The sequence below is a fragment of the Mycteria americana genome (assembly GCF_035582795.1).
Source record: "Mycteria americana isolate JAX WOST 10 ecotype Jacksonville Zoo and Gardens chromosome Z unlocalized genomic scaffold, USCA_MyAme_1.0 Scaffold_18, whole genome shotgun sequence".
In the NCBI taxonomy this organism is placed as follows: domain Eukaryota; kingdom Metazoa; phylum Chordata; class Aves; order Ciconiiformes; family Ciconiidae; genus Mycteria; species Mycteria americana.
Genome location: NW_027445436.1, coordinates 11722403 through 11744196, shown reverse-complemented (window position 1 = coordinate 11744196; position 21794 = coordinate 11722403). Strand labels below are relative to the sequence as shown.

General features: G+C 46.3%; 1 protein-coding gene and 1 pseudogene across 1 annotated transcript in view; one reads left to right on the top strand and one right to left on the bottom strand.

Annotated features, from left to right (window-relative positions):
- Positions 1-21794, top strand: part of EPG5 (ectopic P-granules 5 autophagy tethering factor) — a 444533-nt gene that overhangs the window by 159246 nt on the left and 263493 nt on the right.
- LOC142402886 (urea transporter 2-like) lies at positions 3584-20802 on the bottom strand (annotated as a pseudogene).

Genomic DNA, 21794 nt, shown 5'->3' with positions numbered 1-21794 from the left:
TATCTTAACTACCCAAGGATGTTCAAGATACTGAAAAGTTATTGTAATGAAGGGGGAAACATTGTAGAAGAAAGTAGTGAAGGTGCCATTTTGTATTTCCTCCATAAAAAACCTCTCAGAGGAAGAGCTATAATTGCTAATTGTCTCCATGAGGTGGTACCCGATGTACAGAAATGGCTTCAGTATAAAACTCAGATACCAGATTAAGCTCAAGGTCACTGTTTAATAACAAATCTTGCAGGCAAAACATCACTAACCACTGCATAGCACAGCAAACTGCAAAACCCAACAATGATCTTTAACATGTACAGCAAAAAAATGAACATGGTGCAGATCAGGTAAACCAATATCGAGAACAGATGAATCAATATTGTGACCCGCAACTCTTAATAGATCTAAATTCCTTAATACGCTCTGGTTAATCTGTTATTATCTCAAACCCTTTGTGCCCCATGTTGGGTGCCAAAAAGGACTGTTGTGGTTTAGCCCCAGTCGTCAATTAAGTACCACACAGCTGTTCACTCACCCTCCCCCTCGGTGGGATGGGGGAGAGAATCGGAAGAGCAAAAGTAAGAAAACTCGTGGATTGAGGTAAGAACAGTTTAATGATTGGAACAACAACAACAACAACAACAATAATAAATTGTAATGAAAAGGAAAACAACAAGAGAGCAAGAGAGGAACAAAACCCAGGAGAAGAAAAAGTGATACAACTGCTCACCACCCGCCGACCGATGCCCAGCCAGTCCCCAAGCAGTGATTGCTACCCCCCATCCAACTCCCCCCCATTTTATATACTGAGCATGATGTCATATGGTATGGAATAGCCCTTTGGTCAGTTTGGATCAACTATCCTGGCTGTGGCCCCTCCCAGTTTCTTGTGTACCTGGCAGAGCATGGGAAACTGAAAAGTCCTTGCCCAGTGTAAACTCTGCTTAGCAACAGCCAAAACATCAGCGTGTTATCAATATTTTTCTCATGCTAAATCCAAAACACAGCACTATACCAGCTACTAGGAAGAATATTAACTCTATCCCAGCCAAAATCAGGACAGTTAGCCTGCGACAGGGCAGATACACCCCTGGAGGGATTGCAGCCATGGGTAAGGACGTGTTGGAGCAGGTTTACTTCTGAAGGGACTGTGGCTGTGGGTAAAGCCACGCTGGAGCAGGTATATCTCTGAAGGCATTATGGCCCATGGAGAAGGCCATGCTGGAGCAGGTATATCTCTGAAGGCATTATGGCCCATGGAGAAGGCCACGCTGGAGCAGGTATATCTCTGAAGGCATTATGGCCCATGGAGAAGGCCACGCTGGAACAGGTGCACCTCAAAGCGACTATGGCTGTGGATAAGTCCATGCCACAGCAGGTATACCCCTGGAGAGACTGTGGCTCATAAATAAGGCTTCACTTGGAGCAGGTACACCCCTAAGGGACTGCAGTCTGTGGATAAGTCCAAGCCAGAGCATGGGCAAGGGGAGGAATTCATTGCAGTGTTAAACCCTATAACCTGGTCCAAAGGGACCAGGGGTGGAGATTGTAATGGATATACCTTTAAATTGTTGTAACCCGGGATTTGAGTTGCATGTTATGGGAATTACTATAGCAGGAACCACCTGAACCAATGGAGAACAAGCCGTACAAGAAGCAGTGCAAGTGCAGCAGTGACCCGACCTGAGCTGGCTTTGGTGCCCAGTAACTCCACGCAACACACCACCTCCTGTCCTGAGTGACCACCATAACAGATGGAGCCCAAAGTCATGGACTAAATGAACTCAGTGGACATTTTGTGGACATTTATGGACATTTTACAGACATTTTACAGGGGTGGTCCATAGACTAAGGGAATGATATGTGTGTATTATATCAAAGGATGGGAAGGGCGGTAGTGGTTAATGAGGTTGTATTGGATAGTGTGGGACCTGAGCATGACGTAAATGGCATGGACTAAGGGGTGGAGAATGTGCAGGGTTTGGCTGGGATAGAGTTAATTTCCTTCATAGTAGCTTGTATGGGGCTATGTTTTGGATTTGTGCTGAAAACAGTGTTGATAATAGAGATGTTTTAGTTACTCCTGAGCAGTGCTTACACAGAGTCAAGGCTTTTTCTGCCTCTCACACCACCCCACCAGCGAGTAGGCTGGAGGTGCACAAGAAGTTGGGAGGGGACACAGCTGGGACAGCTGACCCCAACTGACCAAAGGGCTATTCCATACCATATGACATCATGCTCAGCATATAAAGCTGGGGGAAGAAGAAGGAAGGGGGGGGGACATTCGGAGTGATGGCGTTTGTCTTCCCAAGTAACCATTACGCATGATGGAGACCTGCTTTCCTGGAGATGGCTGAACACCTGCCTGCCCATAGGAAGCAGTGAAGGAATTCCTTGTTTTGCTTTGCTTGCATGCACGGCTTTTGCTTTCCATATTAAACTGTCTTTATCTCAACCCATGAGTGTTCTCACTTTTACTCTTCTAATTCTCTCCCCCATCCCACCAGGGGGGAGTGAGCGAGCGGCTGTGTGGTGCTCAGTTGCTAGCTGGGCTTAAACCACAACAGCCTGTTAGAAACCAACCCCCAGGGAGAACATTGGTAGGAGGGTCCTCAGCTTCCCATGACTAACTCTGATGATGCCTTGTGAGGTTTCTCTGGGGCAAGCCAGACACTGAAGACCCATGAGAAGATCCCAGTCTGACACCCAACAAACATCAGGGGGAGCCTTTGACTTGTGCATTGCTCATGGCTTAATGCAAGGGAACTGCTCCCCTAGGAAAAGGAGAGAAAGAACTGCAGTAACTGCCACCAGCATTAAATGTTTATCTCATTCTTTACATGAAGTTTTCCTATTTCCCACTGGATGTGTGTAGGGATTCAGACCTACTATCCTGCATTCAGCAGGAGAGAGATCTTCTATTTGTAAGACAGAAAATGATGCAAGGAAAAGAAAAATGTTTGATAATTGCTAGCTAGTCACTTTTCTAGTCTCGTTAAAGCATATATATTCATATCTTCATTGTCTTGGGGCTTAACGAGGAGTCAGGTGGTGTCACCAAAACTTGTATGCACTCTGTAAGAATATTTACCTGTGTATGTTGTAGCTGTTAAGAGGGATTAAGAGGGTTAGACATTGATGGGACACAAGAAAGGAAGAGATCACTCTGTTTATTCCACTTTCAAATATACATGTTCTTAATTTGAAGTGCAGCTCTTGACATAGTTCTTACATTATTTATTATTATTAGATACCAAGTCCTTCTCAGCATATTTATTTTGTTAAATTACATATCTGAAATTAAATACAGCCTCTTGTCAGCATTAATGTTCTTCTGCCTATTCTTACAATTATTATTGATAAGAGGTGACTTTCAAGTTAACAGGATGTGGATCAATAACACAGCCATTATTCTGTTACCCGAGTGCTTTTTGGAAAGCTTAGCTCAAGGGCAAATTATGTTTCCTCCAGAGCGTGGGATGCTGAATCCCCAGCCTGCAGACCGCTGCCAAAGGTGGTGTTTGTGCCAATGGTGTGCTTGGCTAGCATCTGAAAAACTGCCCCAAAACTGTACACTCATGGAGAATTGAAATCAGTAAGCATGATGGGTTTTGGGGTTGCACAGAGGGGTGCCTCCTGTGCTTATTTTTGAGTGTCTGGAGGGTTTCTGCTCCTTTCGTTTCTGCTCTTCTCTCCTGCTCTCTGATGCTCTTCTCTTCATTCTCAGGTAGTAGATCCAGTTGGCTTCTGAGTAGGTGACTTTGCAGAGGGGGATTTGTAGATGGCTGGGTTGTCTGAATTTAGCAGCAAAAAGAGAAGTGTGGAGAAGCAGAAAGGCCAGGTGCAGAGTGGCAGCCCAAGCTGGGAGGGGAAAGGACAGACAGATAGGTGAATTTTGATACCTCTTTTTGCCTGTTCCCTTTGCTAACTTCTGCCTAAATTCTTGCATTTGAGAAGCTGGGCGAGCCTGCGCTTTCCCTGAGGACAGTGTGACACAGGACATGCCTTCCTGAACCCCCCCATACAGGATCCCCCATTCAGATCCAGAGAAGGATGCCCAGATGCAGGAGCCTACACGGTGGGGGCTACATGTGAGCTAGGTTCCTGCTGGTCACTGGAGGACTGGGAAGCTCCTCTGCTACCAAATGTCAATTCATCTGCTCACACAGAGGTATCTAGTTTATCAGAAATGTACGGGGCTACGTAAGGCATCCCACATTGGAGACCTCAGTCTTTTTGGACATGCAGCTGTTGGCCAGAATGGCACTTGGCACCAATATTGAAGCAACTGAATCAGGCTCCAGAGCTCTGCTGACTGTAATGAAAGCCAAGACACCCAGCTCACACATAGACATTTAAATTCTCTAATAAATGAGCTGAATCCTACCCTCACTGTCCTGTAAAATGTCATGTACTGAGAGTACTATTCACACATATTGACTGTCCTCAATGGCCATGTGTTACTGGCATTGCATCCAACCCTCAGTCCTGCTCTGTGACCCCACCTCTTGACCTGACTTGAGGTCTGCCAAAAACAAGATCACAAGAAGAAAAAGTAAATGTTCTTTTTTTCTGATGCATCCCAAAAGCAGGTGTGCTTAACAAAGCAACCCATCTGCAGGGACCTACACAGTACTGAGTGGATGCCGGATGAATACATTTAATGCATGAACCTGCTAGTTCTAAATTTTTTTTCTTTTAACTTACTAAATCAATTTTATTAAAATATGGGTTTGCTTTCATCTCTCAGATCTTAAAGAAAAAACAAAGCTTGGCATTTCTGGCTTCACCTCTTTCTTGATCTGTCCGGATACAACCATTTTGTATTTAAGAGAACAGTCTGCCCCCCATTTTAGTTCTCACATCCAGATCAAACTTAAATAATATCTGTGGGTAGGGTGGGAGAAAGATCTCAGAAGAAGCAAGGAAAAATTTAGACCATTGGGAATTGTTCAAAAATATTGCCTGCAACTAAGTGTCGCATCTCAAACCGCTCACTGTTGCTGGAATTCACATATACATGCACAATCCTGCTGTGGATGACATGCTCCAAAGTCTTTAAAATCTTATTATCAGCTGCAGAGTCTGCAAGTGCACAATTCAACTGACAGAGAAGCTGTACAAGACCTGCCATTGGCTGCAGCATTCTCCTTTCAATGTTGTCAAAACTGACATGGAGAATTTTGGGGCACTTCCTTAGCATTACATCATAACAAATCAAAATACAGTTAAAACAAACAAACCAAAACCCCATTAAAAAACCCTCAAACTTACCACAGATAGGGCATTAGCAAGAGCTGCTCCAGAGCAGGCACAAAACAATGCTGAGAAAAGATCAAAGACAGTTCAAGATGAGGAAAATCTTGCTCATCTCTCCAAAGAAATTATCAGAAATAGTAATATTGTCCAAATGCATGGTAAAGTATCCTGCCAGCTACCTGATGTGAGGATTAATGTTATAATTCAACAATTAGTTAAAATGCCCCAATGCTGCATCTGGCCATGTGGACTACATTTGGTCCTATCTGCCCTGTAGAGATGGATGGTGAATTAAGATTGTGGGTTTTGTCAAGAGCAAGTGATTGGTGGTATTTCTTTCATCTTTAATTTCTTTTTAATTGGCACAACTTGACCTGTGTGCAGTGGGGGATTACAGCAATCCCCCTGTACCTGGCACTGGTGAGAGCACACCTTGAATACTGTGTTCAGTTTTGGGCCCCTCACTACAAGAAGGACATTGAGGTGCTGGAGCATGTCCAAAGAAGAGCAACGAAGCTGGTGAAGGGTCTGTAGAGCAAGTCTGTGGCGGTGTGCTCCCCCCCCCCCCCACTCCCTGCACAAGCAGTAACCATCAGTGGGAGTCATCCTGATAGCTGCATCCAGCTTATGCTGGACCTTGAGGACGAATAGCAACAAAGTAGCCAAGGGCTGCCTGAAGCAGGGATCTAAACCTCTTGCTGATATGCAAATATGACCATAAGTCAATCATCTTACTCCTTAAATAGTGGACAGCCCAGGGCCCTTTGAGCTCTCCTGCACGGCAGCGGGCTGCACGCCAGGATCTCCCCTTGAGCAGGGACGCCTCTCAAGGTTACTCCTCGAGGTTGAGAGATTCCTTGCCGCAACAGATCCTCGGTAAGTGACTAATAGCATGCTAAACTTTGAAATCTTAGCTAAGTGATATAAAGGATTGATTGCGCACATATATAATCCTTTAGACATAAACCGTTGACCAAGTCTGGGACTAGGACTGGATCTAGCCGCACCTAGACTCCTCTCTGAGAAGGAGTTTAGAAAGCAAGGGGATCTTTTTCCGAACCTCATGACTCAACGGGAGGGTCTCCCTGACAGTTTTGTCTGACCCTGTCCTCTATGCAGTACATAATCAAGTGTACCTCGCCATCGAATCTTGTTAAAACACTGTCGCATTGAACTTTGTTAACTCCCTATTCTGTATCAATAAACTATATTTTTTACTTTTCTCTAACGAGTGAAGTGCACGCTCACTCCATCCGCGACAAAGTCTTATGAAGAGTGGCTGAGGGAACTGGGGTTGTTTAGTCTGGAGAAAAGGAGGCTCAGGGGAGACCTTATTGCTCTCTACAACTACCTGAAAGGAGGTTGTAGAGAGGTGGGTGTCGGTCTCTTCTCCCAGGTAACAAGTGATAGGATAAGAGGAAATGGCCTCAAGTTGCTCCAGGGGAGGTTTAGACTGGATATTAGGAAATTTTTCTTCACCGAAAGGGTTATCAAGCATTGGAACAGGCTGCCCAGGGAAGCGGTTGAGTCACCATCCCTGGAGGTATTTAAAAGACATGTAGATGTGGTGCTTAGGGACATGGTTTAGTGGTGGACTTGGTAGTGTTAGGTTAATGGTTGGACTTGATGATCTTAAGGGTCTTTTCCAACCTAAATGATTCTATGATTCTATTCTATGATTCTATGAAATTCTCCACCAGTGTCTGTCCTGTGGCTTCAAACCACAAGCAGTTAGCAGTGGGCCTCTTTGCCCCAGGATGTCAGAGGTGGCAAAGCAGGAGATAAGGCACCCAAGGACAAAGTCAAGGAAGGGAAAGCTATGGAGCAATCCAGAAACTGTGCTCAGGACAGAAAACTACTGAAATGCAAATGTTTGGAGGCTGGGTGAATCTTCATGGGAATTTTATATATGCTACACTGTTCTTAAACTCTTCCCATAGAGTCTGTTTTTGGCTGCTGTTGGAGATGGGGTCTTTGGGCAGATGGATTTTAAACTGACCTTGTGCAACAGCTCTCTTCTTATGACACACTTCCTCTAATGATACATACAGTTATGAAAAGGCTGCTTCTGTGAATCTCTTGAGTTGCTAATTTGTTAAACTTCTGCTCATGGCATAGCTTGTGCTCCTTTCACAAATAGTACTTCCACCCTTTCTAGATGTTTTTAGGTTATCAGGGCCTAAAGGCCCTTCTCTCTACGCTTGCAGCTTGCACATCCAAGCTCAGCTCTGATGCCATCACAGAAATAACTCTTGCATAGTACCTAGTTTTGCAGCAGAGTGGTAGCCCAATGTTGACTCTAAACCTGTAGTACTCATAGACTGCCTGGATGCATAAATTTTTGTCTTCCCTTTATGTAAAAGATACATACCACAGGCAAGTGCCAGCAAATGAGTCTGCCAGGTCAAGGCATAGAACATGTCCCCAATCGCAATGCACGTGAGTGTGCAGTTGTAATTGTCTAAGCCAAGGTAGATGCTGTCAAAGGGTGATGCAATGCTCAGTACTGCAAGACAAAAGACAGGGCTGTGAGGTCAGGTATGAGAGGTATCTGCAGGAGAACCCGTCACTTGCTGGGAATCCATCATCTCTTCCCTATGACATCTAGACAAATTTAACCATGCTCACACTTGCATAACACACACATGCAGAAAAAGGATGAAATCAAATGAAGCTCATTATTTTTGAGCTCTGATAATGTCCCTAGGGTTGGAATTTGGCCAGTCTCAAAGGTTTATTTCAGGCAAAACTTTCTGCGTATGCACTGAGTGTGTTGTAGTTAGTCCCCCAGATGACCAGATGGAGGATCCAGCCAGAGTGTAGGAGGACCTTCTCACCTGGGTGTTCTTGCAGAAAGCTCTGCTTGCATGTACTGTTTAAACCTCATATGTACCCTGATCTTGAATATCAGAGGTACAGCTGAGTGTCTTTTGTGGGAGTAAGCAGGGTTTTCCATCTCTTCCTAGTGACCTTTGCTAGATGTGGTCTAGATGCTAGACGTGGTCAGTCCATCATTGCTGTGAAAATTCTCCACTGGGTTGGGAGCTGAGGGTCTGCTCCAAACCTAATGTCGCAGTTACTTCTGCAGGATTTCACAGAGGCTTCAGGAGTACCAGTAAAAAGAAGAGCACAATATGTAGTGCACAGGCCACCTTCATGTCACTCTTAAGATTAATACATTTCCTGCTATAATGTCCTCATTTGTCTTCTGTTTCATCGCCATGCTTATCCCCAGATACTTTCCCCTGACCTTTCTCTTCTAGATTAAATGTCAGACCTGTACAAAACTTGCCAAATGCTCTTAACCATACAAATAATGGATAGTTTTGTTTAAAAAAACAAATATAAGGCAGCTCACATCTTGTACAAAGTGCTTGAGAGCACAGAGAACTTATTGTTGGATGACTGTGCCTTTTCCAAGGTTGTTGTCTCAGACTACACTTATTCCATCATAATTTTTTATTACAATCGGTCACATAAGTGGCATTAATCTTGTCTAACTTTAAGGGTCTGATTCATCTCTCTTAATTTAAGATTGTTTCTCTGGTTAGTGGAGAGACAGGCCATTCTGAGTGGCATTCATTTAGCTATTTTTACAAATCTGCAGCAGGATAGAATGAATTGCATCCTAGAAAAGTCTGTTTCTTTTCATTGACTGATCAGCTCTGAGGTAGACATCTGCATGTGGTGGTAATTTAAAACACTTGTGGTGGCAAGAGATCAGTTCTGAAACTATTTCTCTAGGTTTCTTTATCATCATCTCCGTGGGATTCATCACATCCAATGGCAGGAGGGTTAAGCAAGGTGGAACAAACCACCTGCCTGAGTTACAAATCTAATAACAAATTCAAAGCTTAAAGAAAATCTGCTTCTGTTCTTGCCTTCACCATGTTGTGTGACCTTCAGTAAGTTCTTCCAAATTTAGAGACAGTTTAAAAAATGGGAGTGTTGTCCCAAGTATGTCCAAGCCCATGCAACTCTAAAGTCTGGACAGAGTCACATAATGGCTAGCGTCAAGATACCCTAGTTAAAAAATGACTGGTAAATATTTCTTACCTGCAAACATCCCCACTGTCGATCCAATTGCAGCATGTAAACAAATAAGTGGGGAGGAGATAAGTAAAGCAACAAGGAAGATGCCTCCAGTCCAGGGGTTTTCACAACTATACACTTGACCAACACCAACTGGGATGGATTGCAAGAGCTGCAGCAGCCAGTAGAAAAGGGCATGTTATTGTATCTCTGTACTCAGAAGGACACAGCAGTTATTTTGTCCAAGCTATTGGTTAGAAAGGAAGGAAGCAACCCTGGCTCTGAGTGGGACTGATGGGTAAATGTGGGCTCTCATGCCTTTCGAACCAGAGTTAGTTCACTGTTTGGTTTGAACTTCATCAGTCCAAGATGGACTTTTATTTCTTTTGGGATGGTAATATGGTGGATGGTGGGTTGGGGTTTTGGTTTTTTTTTTTAGGTGCCTTTAGTGAGGGAGAAAAACGGTAACCTTCCTAGGCAATAGTACTATGGTGAGCCTGGTTGATTTGAGTTTATTATATATTATATGAAGCATATCAGTTACCCTTATGCTGCTTTGGGAAGGTGATCCTCCAGAGCTAGAGCTAGACCTGAGGGGACTGGGTATAAATGAGTTTCTGTCCCTTCGGAATCCTGATGTTTCTTCTGTCTTTTCATATTGTCACTGGCTGTCTTGCTGATGTTCTTTTAACCATATCTGGACAGCGGGAGTGTATATCCAGATGTGCTTCTGTACTGACAGCACTCAAGACTTGTTTTGGGGCAGTCCAATTTTAAGTGAAGTGAGAAATTCAGCAGCTCTTTTCCCTCAGGCTCGATCAGCCTTTCTGCTGGATCAGCCAGGACTTTCCCTAGGGCTTTTATGGCACTGTCCTCTACAGACTGAACCGAGCCACGTATTTCTGTGAATTGCTACTGGCTGTACATATCATATAGCCATTCTGACCCATGTGAAATTGTTATCCCAAGCTGAATGCCTTCACACTCACCTTTCTAATGAAATAGCATAAACTTGTTGGAGTGAAGCTTACCAGTGGCACATTGATTGCAGACCAGGTGATATTTGGCACTGATGCTACAGGCTTGATGAGGGTTGTAGGGAAGAAGGGGCTGTGTCCTGTGGCTGCCAAGTACCAAGTCGCTGCAATATTGAAGGGCAGAGTGAAAACAGGAAGGTCCCACTTACTGAAGATGATCCCAAAAGCACTGAACAGGATTGGACTGAGAACAGAAGGAGAAGAGAAACAAATATAACTTGTTCATAACATTTACAGTGGTGAAACAGCCTACCACTTTGGTCATAAGCTCTGGTAAATGCAAGCCAATGCCATTCCTTTTAGAAACATCAGGTAGTGAATACCTTTAATATATTAGTCTGCATCAGACAAATAGTTGCAGAATGCTGTTCATCTTTTTGCAACAACTATCACATCCATTCACGGATGGTATAATCTCCACACCCTTCTCTCAGGACAGTTGGCTAGTGTGCAAGCGCTCTGCTAGCTATGCTGGGCTCAGGAAGACAACGAAGAAATGCATCCAGTACAGCATTTAGGCACGGATGGAGAAAGGTAATCTGGCTTCTTATTTGGTAGAAAAATATAACAAGAAACAGAAGAGCAAATTTTGGGAATGCCACATTAAGAACTGTGGAGAACTTTAGATGGTCTAAAAAGCTGCCATCTTGAGGAGGCAAGAGGGTGTTGGAAATTAATTTGGTTTTTTTGTTGTTTAAATAGTTTGAAGGATATCAAAAGATGGTTCTGGAAGAGAAATAAAACAGATGAGGTGATCAAAGAGGATGGAAAATCTTCCATTAAGAAAGATGGAAAATATTTACTATGTTAGACACTATTTTGGGGGAATGAGGAGTCCTTAGGACATATGGAGCCTAACAGAGCTGTGAAAGGTGTTGTGCCAGGTATGACCTAGACCTTGATGCTCCTGCTTATATCAATGAGACTGATGTTACTGTGTGCTGCTCAGGTACCACCCAAAATCATATGGCATTTTCTGAAAACTGAGCTTCTTTCTTAGGAAACATGATTGAGTATATTTAGCACGTAAATTATTTGGGGTGACCCTCAAAATATTTAGAGACCAAACACTAAAAAGCATGCAAACCTTGAGATACCATGACTTTTACCAAAGTTCTTGGCTGTAGAACCTGGGATATAAACTTCACCAGATCTGCTTTCCTCAGGACATTTCCAGACTGCCTTATTTCCACTTGAAGTGGGTGTCCTGCATGAATGCCTTTGTGGTAGCATATTGGCAAGATAATATCTTTTTTATGGGGCCCAGAAAGCATGTGGAAGAGAGTGAAAGGCCAGGTCATGTCCTTGATGGCAATAGACTGTGTTCTGCTGCTTCCAGCTGAGCTTTCCTGATATAAGTGAGCTGAGCCATTCTTATGGTCAACCTCCAAGTAGCAGTAGATATTGTTTACAAAAGTTTACACAGTTTACAAAAATTCATTTTAAAGACTTGATTTTTTCAAGAAGCTGCATTTGAGTCCTTCAAAGTCATTAAGCTGGTTCTAATAAAAAAACATACCCAAATTATTTGGCATTTCAAAAGCAACGTCTTGTGTCCTGTTGTGTAGATACTATCAGTGGAAAAAATGCTTTGTTCTCCTTGTATAATCTCAAATGAAGCCTATTCTTTTATAACAAATTTGGTTCCCAGAGCAGTTTACAGATTTCCTTGCTTGTAGCTGTAGGGAAAAAAAAAATCAGCACTTCAGTGAAAATGGTGTCCTAATTTCTGTGCTGAAATACAAAGCTTCTGCCAGTTATATATCTTGTCAGAAAAAAAAGAAATTATTAAAGAAATGCTGACTTCTAAAGCTGAAATTCAAAGTATCACAGAATCACAGAATAACAGAATCATATAGGTTGGAAAAGACCTTTAAGATCATCAAGTCCAACCATAAACCTAACACTGCCAAAACCACCACTACACCATGTCCCTAAGCACCTCATCCAAACATCCTTTAAATACCTCCAGGGATGGCGACTCAACCACTTCCCTGGGCAGCCTGTTCCAATGCTTGATAACCCTTTCAGTGAAGAAAAATTTCCTAATATCCAGTCTAAACCCCCCCTGGCGCAACTTGAGGCCATTTCCTCTTGTCCTATCACTTGTTACCTGGGAGAAGAGACCGACCCCCACCTCTCTACAACCTCCTTTCAGGTAGTTGAAGAGAGCAATAAGGTGTCCCCCCTCAGCCTCCTTTTCTCCAGGCTAAACAATCCCAGCTCCCTCAGCCGCTCCTCATAAGACTTCTGCTCCAGACCCTTCACCAGCTTCGTTGCCCTTCTCTGCACACGCTCCAGTACCTCAATATCCCTCTTGTAGTGGGGGGCCCAAAACTGAACACAGTATTCGAGGTGCGGCCTCACCAGTGCCGAGTACAGGGGCACAATCACTTCCCTAGTCCTGCTGGCCACGCTATTTTTGATACAAGCCAGGATGCCATTGGCTTTCTTGGCCGCCTGGGCACACTGCTGGCTCATATTCAGGCGGCTGTCAACAAACACCCCCAGGTCCTTCTCTGCCAGGCAGCTTTCCAGCCACTCTTCCCCAAGCCTGTAGCGTTGCATGGGGTTGCTGTGGCCCAAGTGCAGGACCTTGCACTTGGCCTTGTTAAACCTCATACAATTCACCCCAGCCCATCGATCCAGCCTGTCCAGGTCCCTCTGCAGAGCCTGCCTACCCTCCAGCAGATCAACACTCCCACACAACTTGGTGTCGTCTGCAAACTTACTGAGGGCGCACTCAATCCCCTCATCCAGATCATTGATAAAGATGTTAAACAGAACTGGCCCCAACACAGAGCCCTGGGGAACACCGCTTGTGACCGGCCGCCAACTGGAGTAAACTCCATTCACCACCACTCTTTGGGCCCGGCCATCCAGCCAGTTCTTTACCCAGCAAAGAGTACACCCGTCCAAGCCATGAGCAGCCAGTTTCTCCAGGAGAATGCTGTGGGAGACTGTGTCAAAGGCTTTACTGAAGTCTAGATAGACAACATCCACAGCCTTTCCCTCATCCACTAGGCGGGTCACCTTGTCATAGAAGGAGATCAGGTTGGTCAAGCAGGACCTGCCTTTCCTGAACCCATGCTGGCTGGGCTTGATCCCTTGGTTATTCTCTACATGCCGTGTGATAGCACTCAGGATGATCTGCTCCATCAGCTTCCCCGGCACCGAGTTCAGGCTAACAGGCCTGTAGTTCCCCGGGTCCTCCTTCCGGCCCTTCTTGAAGATGGGCGTCACATTCGCTAATCTTCAGTCAGCAGGGACCTCCCCAGTTAGCCAGGACTGCTGGTAAATGATGGAAAGGGGCTTGGTGAGCTCTTCTGCCAGCTCCTTCAACACTCTCGGGTGGATCTCATCAGGCCCCATAGACTTGTGAGTGTCTAAGTGGTGCAGCAGGTCACTCACCATTTCCCCCTGGATTATGGGGGCTCCATTCTGGTCCCCATCCCTATCTTCCAACTCCAGGGGCTGGGTACCCATAGAACATTCGACCCTGCTAATAAAGACTGAGGCAAAGAAGGCATTAAGTACCTCAGCCTTTTCCTCATCCTTGGTCACTGTGTTTCCTCCCCCATCTACTAGGGGCTGGAGATTCTCCTTACCTCTCCTTTTGCTGCTAATGTATTTGAAGAAGTGTTTTTTGTTGTCTTTTACAGCAGCAGCCAGACTGAGCTCTAGCTCAGCTTTGGCCCTTCTAGTTTTCTCCCTGCACAACCTCGCTACACCTTTGTAGTCCTCCTGAGTTGCCCGCCCCTTCTTCCAGAGGTCATAGACTCTCCTCTTTCTCCTCAGTTTGAGCCAGAGCTCTCTAGTCAGCCAGGCCAGTCTTCTTCCCCGCCGGCTCGTCTTTCGGCACCTGGGGACAGCCCGCTCTTGTGCCTTTAGGACTTCCTCCTTAAAGAATGTCCAGCCTTCCTGGACCCCTTTGCCCATAAGGGCTGCCTCCCAGGGGACTCTCTCGACCAGTCTCCTAAACAGGCTGAAGTCTGCCCTCCGGAAGTCTAAGGTGGCAGTTTTGCCGACCCCCCTCGCCGCTTCTCCACATATCAAAAACTCTATCATTTTGTGATCACTCTGCCCAAGACAGCCTCCAACCATCACATCGCTCACAAGTCCTTCTCTGTTGGTGAACAAGAGGTCCAGCGGGGCACCTTCCCTCGTTGGCTCACTCACCAGCTGCGTCAGGAAGTTATCTGCCACACGCTCCAGGAACCTCCTGGACTGTTTCCTCTCTGCTGTATTGTATTTCCAGTAGACATCCGGCAGGTTGAAGTCCCCCACAAGAACAAGGGCTAGCGATCATGAGGCTTCACCCAGCTGCTTATAGAATAGTTCATCTGTCTCCTCATCCTGGTTGGGGGGTCTGTAACAGACTCCCACCACAATATCTGCCTTGTTGGCCTTCCCCCTGATTCTTACCCATAAACACTCCACCCTATCAACACCATCATCGAGCTCTAAACTATCTAGACTCTCCCTGACGTATAGGGCTACCCCACCACCTCTCCTGCCTCGCCTATCCCTCCTGAAGAGTTTATAGCCATCCATCGCCGCACTCCAGTTGTGCGAGTCACCCCACCACGTTTCCGTGATGGCCACCATATCATAGTTTTCCTGGTGTACAATGGCTTCCAACTCCTCCTGCTTGTTACCCATGCTGCGTGCATTGGTGTAGAGGCACTTCAGCTGGGCTGTCACCCGCACCTCCTTCATATAAGAACACCCCTTGCGTGCTTTGAGGTGTTTCACTGGTGTTTCCCTCTTGGCTCCCGTTGCCTCAGTATCCCCTGGCTCAACTCCGCTCGACTTCGGCTGTGCCCAAGTGTACCCCGCACATCTCGAGGACTCAGGCTGAGTGTCCTCGCTGGCAGCCGCTCCCTCTAAGCATGGCACGCCGCCCCTCAGCTTCCCTCGGGCAAGCCTGATATTATCCCCCTCCCCCTTAGAGTCTAGTTTAAAGCTCTGTCGATGAGCCCTGCAAGTTCCTGAGCAAAGATTCTCTTTCCCCTTTGAGAAAGATGAATCCCATCAGATGCCAGCAAACCCGGTGCTGTGTAGGCCATCCCATTGTCAAAAAAACCCAAATCCATGGCGATGACACCAGCCACGGAGCCATGCATTAATAGATTGGGCATCTCTGTTCCTTCTGGTGTCACTGCCCACCACTGGAAGGAGAGAAGAGAAAATAACCTGTGCTCCTGAGTTTCTTACTAGCCGTTCCAAGGCCCTCAAGTCTCTTTTGATCACCCTAGGACTTCGCGTTGCAGCCTCATCGCCCCCCACATGGAAGAGCAGTAGGGGGTAATAGTCCGAGGGCCGTACCAGACTAGGGAGTACCCTCGTGACATCCTTCACGCGGGCCCCAGGGAGGCAGCAGACTTCCCTAAGAGGAGGGTCCGTCCGGCATATCGGACCCTCGGTTCCCTTCAGAAAGGAGTCACCCACAACTATAACCCTTCTTCTCTTCCTCGTGGAGGTGGTGGTAAGACGAGAGGTACGTTCTTCTGACCTGGGCGACACCTCTGGTATAGATAGACTGTCGTCCCCATCCTCCACTGACTGGCCTTCCACCTCCAGGGCCTCATACCTGTTGTGTAGAGGCACCTGGGGGGGCGAGGCGGGCAACGAGGGCCTTCGCCTGCCACCACGAGCGCGGACTCGCCTCCATTCACTCTCCTCCTCTGAGCTGCTGCCTTCAGCCCAGTGTGGGGGGATAGAGGATCCCCTTCATCGTGGGTTCTTACTGGCGGCTGCTGCTGCTCTTGTTCCCGTCTCAGGGGGGGCAGAGCCTGGCACCACCAGTCGATCTCTTTTTCAGCCTCCCTGATGCTCCTTAACCTTTCCACCTCCTCCTGTAGCTCTGCCACCATGCAAAGCAAGTCATCCACCTGGTCGCACCTCACACAGCTGTCCGCACAGCTGCCATGCGTGAACAGCGAGATGCCCAGGCACTCCCTGCAGCCCGAGACCTGGGTGGCGGCATGTTTTCCCAGCAGCTCCGTCTGGGTAGCCACATCCACTCTGGCGAGCATAGAGGGCATCGCTTTCTGACGAGTGAGGACCATAGCTGAGTTCCTTCTGGAAGGATGGGGACTACCGAATGAACTCACTTCTCACAGTTCCTCTTGAGCTAGTAGGGCGACTTCGCCTTCCCTGCACGCCCTGCCTGCGCAAACTGCCGCGCCACGCCCTTCTGACGCGCCACGCCCTGTTTGCCCGTCCTGGTCGCCGCGCTCCTGGTCGCTCTTGCTCCCTGGGAGATGCTCTTGTACTGGAAGGGGATTTCCGCCGTCACTCTCGTCCCCGCCCACGCTGAGTCAGAGCCGGGTCCTCGTCAGGAGCTCCCGCCTTCCTGCTCAGGGGTCGGGGGGGTGGCTGCGCCCTCCCTTTTCTTTTTCCTCCCTTCCCTGCGCGGTTTTGCCGCGGTTTCGCCGATCCAGCAGCGGTCCCCCGACGCGGTCCTCTGTCTCAGAGCTGCTCGCCTCGGAGGCTTCGCTGAAAATCAGTTGAAAAAAATCACTGAAATGTCTAATTTCAAAATCTCTCAGCTCTACCCTTGAGTCTTGTGAACTAAAAGAATGAAGAAAAGTTTGAATTTTATTCAAACATTCAAACTAAACATTCTTGCAAGATGTCCTAGGTTTTGAGAGGTTGTTACAAAATGACCTTTGCTGAGAGTGACTAAAGAAATAAAATATGAAAAAAAGAAGATTTTAAAAGCAGTGAAATGCAATAATGTCTTGCATCTTATCTCTAACAGTGATTAAAATGTGACTCTTGAATTAATTTCAGTTAAGGCTGTTAGATTCTGCAGTGCTGTTAGGGTCCATATTTAGAAATGGTAAATTTAATCCTGAAAGGATATTGTCTGGCATTCAGAGTTACTTGGAGGAATTAATTTTGCTCATGACTGGTTGCATGTCTGAGAGGGGGAAGATTGAATTTAGCCTGAGGGAGAGCACCAGGTCAGTTCAGTGCCTGGATGAGGAAGAACCATTGCAGTGTTGGACACAATGACATCCACCCTGAATGTGTCCTGCTGATGAGGGACATTTGCAGAGCGTTGAAGTGGGGCTGCTTTGTCCATGTGTTATAATCAGTGTTGTCTGTGCACTTGACCTCCTACCAACGTGCCTCACAAGCTCTGTGCATCAATGAATGCCTCTTTCCAGTGCCACCATGGCTGGAGCTGCTGGCATAGAGGGAACTTCCAATGTGTTTAAGCTGTATCACCCTTTATCAGAGAAGATGGCTATGAGCAGTCCCACCAAGATCCTGTTATAGCCATGCAGCCCAGCTGCAACAGCTGATCTGTGATGGAAAGAAATGTTTGCAAGGTAGCCAGCTGTGCTGAAGGTGACCTGTCACTGGGACCCACTGAAACACACTTTATAAGTGTCCTGCTCCCAGTGAAAGGAGTGTAGGGGAAGGATGAAAAAGCAGTGAGGTAACTGCCATATTGCATTGCACTGGTGTGTGGAAGGCAGGAGTTTGGAGACTGTTGAATGATGATGATCCAGAGGGTTTCCTGTGACCCAAAGGACCTACATAACTGTGATGATGGCTACCAGAGAGAGATATCTGTCTGCTCTCACAAAGACAGTCAACTATGGGGACAGGCAAGCTCTTCCTGGACCACAGCTCTGTCCTCACATAACTGCTTCCAAACCATCCATAAGGAAAGCCACTCTGCTATCTCTAATGTACTCAAATGTGGGGCTACGACCCATCAGTGGGTTCCTGATACCATAAGGATCAATTTTTATTAAGTGCCTGGATGTGAGATACCACCTACCTGTCCTGACTGAGGGCCAGCGCAGTTAATGTCGACACAGTCATTCCAGTACAGCCTGTGAGCATCTACCAGGGGCTCTGGATGAAGATCCCCACTAAAATAATCAGCCTGCTGAGAGGGTTGTTGACAAACATCACCTGAGAGGTCCCTTGCAAGATTCAGTCCACCAGCTGGACCATTAGGGGCTTAATCTGGAGGAGATCAAAGGCATCATTTCAGCAGGACTCCTTCAAAGCACACTCATCTTTACAGTCGCTTTCTGGCCACAGAACAGAAGCAATGTATCAACAGGACTGTAAAACCGGTCTCTGATTTATTTCTGTCTGAGCGTATTTTGCATCTGGCACTTGAAAAGCTAATAGGGATGGACTGGGCACTGCTATAAAGTTCATGGAGGGATTCATTAAAAAGTGGTTTATTTATGGTGGTCAAAGAATAGTCTGTCTTGCATGGTAGATTGCTGAAGATTCTGGTATAAATTTAATGAGGAGATAGTCCCTTTTTGGTGTATAATTCAGATGCAGAGAGGAACTTAGGCAAAGACTGAAACTAGTTTGTACGTGGATAGGGAAATATGAAAAGGAAACACTTTTGCTGTTTTAGGGACCCATAACATGGAGGTACACTGTATATAGGAGATGGGGTCAAACTGTCAAAAGTGTCTAAAAAAGTACTTTGGGAACCAAAGAACCTAAATTAAGAGAATAGTTATTATAGCTTGGACTGTACTCAGGGGAAAGAGGCATTTCCAAAGGACAAAGAGCCAGTGCTCTTTAGAGAAGACTATTGAACCCAGACAGAGCAAACCGGCACCAAGCTCCGGTACCTCAGGTGAGTGCAGGGGGAAGGTGGGATGTGTGTGGGGCTGAGGGCAGCCTGTCTGAGGGCATCTATGTACAATGCTCCTAATGATCTCCATGGGGTGAGGAGGGTCTTGTAGCACTGCAATAACTTTTTGCTGCTGGCTCTTCTACTGCAAATTGACTTGAAGTCTTTTTCTGCCACGCTTCTGGGAAAGGTGTAACCATTTCTGTACTGCTGTGCATTATTAAACATAATACAAGGAGAATAAATGAGAAAGAGGGGCTGCTTACATGTACAATATGTTCATGCAATGTGTATATGCAGCTTTCATCTTCTTAAATATTTAAAATTAATTCAATTAGTTTAGATTGTTAATTAGACACAGTATAAAGTGCCAGACTACTTTTTGAATCTGGGCAACAACTTAATCCTAAAAACTCCTCTCTTCCCCACTCCCTCCTTTTCCACTTCCCTGTGTTATATTTACAGTCAAGTCTCAAGTTCTGCTTTCTGATGAGATTAGCTTAAGTAGGAGGATCTTTGAAGGGCCAGGTACCACTCTGCGTCTCTTCAGCATCACTGGGAGAGCCCTCCCAAGAGGCTGGAGCACAAATTGAGGGATGGCTTCGCAAGCATCCCTCAAGCTGTGTGTTGTTGGGGAGCCAGGCAGTTACAACCAGGGAGGAATGAGTTCCTTAGAGAAAAATGACCAGGCTTGTCTGAAATGATTTTTACTAATATTTGGTGTCGAGCTATGAAATATATCAGCAATGCTCATGGTTTTAGACACAAGTATAACTGGAAGTATTCAAATATAACCAGTGGGCAGTGGCCAAAGCTTTTCAGGAAACTGAGTAAGAAAAGCTGTCTACCAAGCATGGACCACCAGAGTAAAGAGAAAGCAGGAGGAGATGTTCCTCTGTGGCTGGGGATCACACTGACAGCCTGATGAGCTCCCTACCTGGAGGCATCTCAGCCAACCTCCTCCACCAACGTTAGCCACTGCACAGCCTGGCTGTACACGGCTGTCTCTTATTTCTCTCCTGTTGCTGGAGTTGTACTGCTAAAGAACCTAGTCTTGACAGAGGACCCACAGTCCTACATAGCCTCTCAAAGCCCCAAATCCCTAATAATTCTGGTTAACGCAGACCATCTGCTCATGTATTGTTCCTGTCTGGACAGTAAACCTTTGAGATCAGTACTTGCTTTGTATTTTATAGCAACATAACAGCCACAGTACTTATTGCTCCCCCAAGGCTGGTAATACAAGAGCCTTTGCCCACACAATCAGGAGTCAAGTCCCCATCGCCAGCCCACATGCGGACAAGGAGATGGTTGCTGATCTAAAGTACTTATGAACAAGACTAAATCCCCAGCCCTGACATGTGATTCTGGGCACTGCTATAAGGAATGTGATGCTAATGACACATAACTGATTAAGTGTAAAAGACACCTTTTGCCTGTGCTGAATTATGCCTGCGGCCATGGTAATGGCAAGAGGATGCAGTGAGATCCCCTTCCTGAGAATAAAATGATTTGGATTAAAAGGCCAGAATTTTGCAGTGAGCTCAGACTACGCTGCCTCTGCTCTGCCTCGGGGGGTGAAATGGCTCCTCATCTCGTGCCCCAGCACTGAAAGTACTGTTGGCAATATAGATGTTCCCAGCTAGCTCTTCCTAGCCAGAGCACCCCAAACATATCCCTCTGCTTACTTTTAATCCACTCTCCATATTCTTTCATTTCTCCTGTGAGCTACCCAAAAACTTGGTGGATCCAATTTCTGCTTCTCCCCAGCAGGTCCCAGGCTCTTGGCTTCTGCTCTGCATACAACTGCCTCTCACTGCGATGTTCAGCCACAACGATCTCTCCAAGCTCCATCTCTTTTGGGTGGTGAGAAGAGGTAACTGTAAATCACAAAGCCCATGTGTTAGAAAACCTTTTGTGTTGTGCTCTGGCAACTTTCTGCTGTACTTTAGAGCTCCATGGTGATATCCTTTTTCAAAGATGGGATGTTTAATGGAGAAGGGACTGCCTGAACCACTGCTGAAAGTGGTGTGCGCTGCTGCCCAGGGCAGTGGTGTCTCCTCTTGGGGATGAGGACCAGGAAATGACCCACTGCTGTCATGGAGCTGTGGCACAGAGCTGCAGGGGGAAAGAGGGGTGTAACATAGGTGGCCTGCAGCATCCCACCCTCACTCCAGCTCCTGATGCAGCATGTGACAAGCTGCTGGTTGGACAGGGGACATAACCTTTGCCAAGTAACTGAGTGGTACCTGCATGCTGTTGCAGCTACCAAGGAGGGAGCCTGCTGATGTTTGGCTAGCAGTGAGCTGGAGGGAAGCAATGCAAATTGCCAGTACAGTAGCAGATAGCAGGAGACAAGAAAATACTGGAGGAGAGGCTGAAGCCTGTATCCCTTTTGATGTTTTGAGCTGATGCATTCATATATCACAGCAAATCTATGGCCTTTCCACGCTCCTCATTCCACATTTTCCTTTGATAGACCATCAAGAGCAAACTGGGGTGGCATCAAAGTATTGCACAGAAATCAGCATCCACATATGGCTTTAGACAAAGATAAGCATCTTGGTTCAGAGCTGTGTGCTCTTTAGTTAACAGGTGAATATCCAGGCAGGATTATGGATTTAATAAACTCTTTATTACAGTTGCAGGGCTCTGTTTGTTAAAAAGTCAATTAAGATATAAACCCTTAAGAGAAAATACACTGCACTGCACCCTAGTGAGCTACACTGCAGGTTACATCTGCAAAAATGCCACCCTGCTTTCTGAGGGAGTCTGGCATCGTCTGATCTGTGGTTTTGCTCTAATGATTTTGGAGAAGTGTGGCTGGTTTTCTAGGTGTTGCCCAA